This window comes from Callorhinus ursinus, unplaced genomic scaffold (genome assembly GCF_003265705.2).
Source record: "Callorhinus ursinus isolate GAN/ISIS: 27379988/994484 unplaced genomic scaffold, GSC_fseal_2.0 scaffold3, whole genome shotgun sequence".
NCBI classification, from domain to species: domain Eukaryota; kingdom Metazoa; phylum Chordata; class Mammalia; order Carnivora; family Otariidae; genus Callorhinus; species Callorhinus ursinus.
In genome coordinates this window covers 88,535,503-88,539,993 of record NW_027397065.1, presented here as the reverse complement: position 1 = coordinate 88,539,993, position 4,491 = coordinate 88,535,503, and positions in this window count along the sequence as shown.

The following is a 4,491-nucleotide window of genomic DNA, read 5'->3' as shown; positions in this document are numbered from 1 at the left end:
TCTTCTTCTTCTTTCTTCTTCTTCTTCTTCTTCTTCTTCTTCTTCTTCTTCTTCTTCTTCTTCTTCTTCTTCTTCTTCTTTTCATTCACATTACTGCTCTATCAGCACTCATGACCCTTAGTGATGCCATTTGGAACATTTTTTCCATTCATTGTAATTTATTCTGAAACCCAGATTCAGCTTAAATTTAAAAAAAGGGGGGGCTGCTATTCTAACTAGAGGGCAAAACAGCTGGTTTATGCTTTTTCATTTTGCAAATTTCAGCACATTAGCAGTTCTGGCAGAAGAGAAGATTTGCAACTCTATTATTTTGATGGTGATGATGATGGTGATGGTGGTGATGATGATGGTCATGATGGTAGGGATGATGGTAATGATGATGGTGATGCTCATGATGATGATGATGGTGATTATGGTGATGGTGATGATGATGATGATGGTCATGATGGTGATGGTGATGATGGTGGTCATGATCATACCGAAGGCAATATCTAGCATTCTATTGAGCATTTTACATAGATCATTTCATTTATTCTTCATAACCCTAGGGGGAGGCTACTAGAATTTGCACCATACATGGTCAAATATAAGCCAAAAACTTTTCCCTAAATACAGAATTTGGAGGCAAAATAATTCCAGCTGGTAGAGGATGCTGATATTGCTTTCCCCCAAGCAATGGATTGACAAATGAATGTTCAAATAAATTAGATGCTCCATTCATTCTATCCGGTTCATATGTCAAAAAGAGAGCATGCCTTGTGCAATAAAAAATAGAAATTGTACCATGTTTTGTTTTTACACTAAAAACTATTGATAAACCATAAGAAAGCTCTTCTATTTGCTTTTATATGTAACATTTGTGGTTCTACCTAGAATTCTGTGTAATGAGCCTGTGACCAAGATTTAAAAAACAACAAGGTCAGATTATACTCATATGGCCTAAGGATTGGCATGTGAGCCAATCAGGAAGTATAAGCATGCAATTAACTTACACTATCAACTTTTTATGAAAAATGTGTTGTCAATTCAACAGAGGGCAAGATAGCATTATAGAAATAAGGATGTATAGGATGAGCCCTCTAACTCTTTAGCAAGTCATGCAAACAGAGGAACATAAACTTTTTAGACTTCGTACCTTTTTTCACCCTGTCAGCTCTTTCAGCACATCATGTAAGGCCTGATGTCGCATAGCTCTGGGTAAAAATTAATGACATTCAGCTGATGTCTAAGTTTGTCTTAAACACTCCAAAGAGAAATGAGTTGTGCTCAAGTATGCTCTTCTAATTGTGATGATCCAGAAAACAAAGTCTTACCTTGCAGGAAATCACAGGGCGTGTGGTCCTGGAACACCTGCTTCTGGTTCTGATCGAGAAAGACAGACAACTGGGATGCTGTCCAGCAAAGAGCATCTGAAATAAGCAAATACGAAGCCAATTTTGTCAGGAACCTGAGTAAAAATATATTAAAATTCTCTGACATGAAAGATGGAGCTAAGAAGGAGACAGGGTCTGGGTCTATGCCACTTTGAACAGACATGGTAAATTAATGCCAGGGACACCAGAACCACTGTTAAACTCCTTGACCTTCTAACAAGTGGTGATAGTTCTGCTCATCCAGTTCTTCTGAGAAACAGATCCCAAGAGGGGATTAAACATGCAAGAAATTTTTTGAAGCGGAAATATCGGTAAGAGAAAATGAGGAGAGAACCAGAAAAGGCTGGAAGAAACATCCAGACAAAGTTCTGACACCAAGAGAAAGAAGGTGGAAAGGAAGTGAGTTCTAGATCCATGCTGTCCATGATGGTGAACACTGGACACTTGAAATCTCACTAGTGCGTCTGAGGAACTGGATTTACCGTATTTTAATCCAGTTAAGTGAATTGAACTGAAAATAGCCTCATGGTGCCAATAGCTCTGGTATCGGATATTAGGGCCCTTGAGGATGGAGGAGCAATGACTTAGAAGTCATTGAAGTCTTGGAATGATCAGTGGAGCAGAGTTGCTCCACCCAAATGGACTACTCACCTTGGAACTCTTGAGTAAGAGAGAGAAAAAAGTCCATTTTTTAGGACAGTTAGGGTAGTGTGGCATAATATTTATAGCAGTGATCTGGAGGCTCACTTTCAGAGTTCAAATTCCAGCTCTGCCACTCAGTTGCTGTATGACCTTGGGCAAGTCACCTAACCTGCTGTGCCTCAGATTTCTTATCACTACACCAGGTAGATTAAGGGTACATGTGACACCTCAGATTGTTGTGAGAATCAACTGAAGTTATAAACGTAAAACATCTAGAATATCATATCCACTAGATAATTCTCAGCTGTTGTATGGAATTTGGGGTATTTTTATTATAGCATCTTAATTTTGTACTAACTAAGGCAAATGGGTTAGAATCATGGCTCTACCACTGGCCACTCATGTGATATTGAGCAAGTCATTTCACCTCTCTGTGCCTGTTTTCTCATCTAAAGAATGAGGGTTGTAGGGTCCCCAGGAGTCATAAATAAGATAATGGAAGTACAGTGCTTAACACAGTGTCTAGCCCCTGTTAAGCACTCAAGATCTGTAACTATTATCATAGAATCATGTTATAGTATAGACAGCCATTGGGGTGTCTCCCTTGTGAGTGTTTCTAGGACAGAGTGTCATTTTTCTTCTAGTTCTTCAACGAGGAGCACTGTGAAGATGTTCAACAAATGTTTAATAAATGAATGAATGGATGAATGAATGACTCCTCAAGTACGAGTTTACCTGAAAATGCAACATTTTGGCTGTCGAGGCGCTGCTTCTGAGGCTTCCCTCAGACGTCACATCCTGATGGCCCTCTAATAGCACATCCAAACAAAACAAAGGTATTCTATCCCGTCCACCCAGATCAGCTCCAGGGACAACAGCCCTTCCATCACTAATGAAAGAGTTTCTCAGTAGCCTCAGCCCAGCACAAAGACCGGCCAGGATATCTCATCTGAGTGGACCATTGGCAGAGACACCTTCAGGATCACTCTCATCAATTCCTGTTCATTAAATGCATGCCCCTGACGGGCTGGGGATAAGTGGTGACATGTGGCTGGAATCTCAGAGCCTTGACAAAAGCAACATGTATCTTGACTCCCACCAATACCTTGTTCTAAGCAGGGGACTGGCAGGAATGCTTTGTTCAAGTCCTTGCTGGAAGGGAGACAGAGCTGGAATTTTACCTGTAGGTAGGGCCAAAGGAGGGGGAGCTGGGCAGTCCTGATGGCCAGAGACCCAACCTGCACAGCTCCCAGGCAGTGAGCCCTCGGGCGAAGCGATTATATCAGTTACTGCTCTCCAGAGAAACAGAACCAATGGGATATGTACAGACATATAGAAAGAGATTCATTACAGGGAACTGGCTCATGCAATCATGAAGGCTGAACACTCCCATGTTGTTCCATCTGCAAGCTGGACGCCTGGCTGGTGGGGTAAGTCAGTCCTAGTCTGAAAGCCTGAGAATCAGAAGAGCCACAAATGTGAGTCCTGGTTGGAGTCTGAACGCTCAAGGATCAGAGGTGTCGATGTCATGGGGCAAAAGATGGTTGTCTCAGCTCAAGCAGAGAACAAATTTGCTCTTGTTCTACATTTTTGGTCTATTTAGGCCCTCAACAAATTGGGTGATACCCACCCACATTGATGAGGGTGATCTTTCCTCAGGCTTCCCACTCATATGCTGGTCTCTTCTGGAGACACAGCCACAGACGCACCAAGTAATAATGTTTTACCAGCTATCTGGGCACTCCTAGCCGTCAGGTTAACACATAAAATTAACCATCTTGGGCAGGGAGATATGGAATCTTTTATTCAATTTTACCATGTTCTCCTCTCTCATCCTAGGGCAAGGGAGAAAATTTTGGGGGGGAAATGTCTACCAAAGTTCCTGCCCTCTGGTAACTTACCTTCCGGTGGGGAAGACTTGTAAGTAGCACCATCCATACTCAGAGCAGAAGGGTCAAGTAGCATCTTGGCTTTCTCAGTGCACATGAAATACTCTTTAGAAATCCCAGAAATATACCGGGGTCGGGTAGGAACCCCAAGAAGGCGGTCTGAGATCCAGCGTCAGTGCAGGCAACTAACCAGGTAGTGGGCTAGGATATGGGGAGCACACCACCCCGCTGTCTTCTCCAGGTGAGGTTTGGAGGCCGGCAGGGTGCCTGTGTCAGCATGTGCAGGCCTAGCAAATAGTGGGCACACAATACATATTTGTTGCTTGAGCTTATGCTCCTGGTCATCTCTCTCAAGTCTTGGAATGGAAGTGTAGAGAGTCAGAAGGAGCAGTTACAACCAAACATTGCACCAGCTTTCAGAGTCTTCGCATTCATTATTCCCATCCATTTCCCCAGAATAACGCTTTAAAGGACAAGGAGCCTTGTCTTTGGTGTAGTGGGGAAGCAGAGGCACCTGGTCTGGAGGAGAAAAGTCTCCCAGAGGGGGGTGGGGGGGATGATGTGTGCATGCTCAGGAAGAGAGAAAG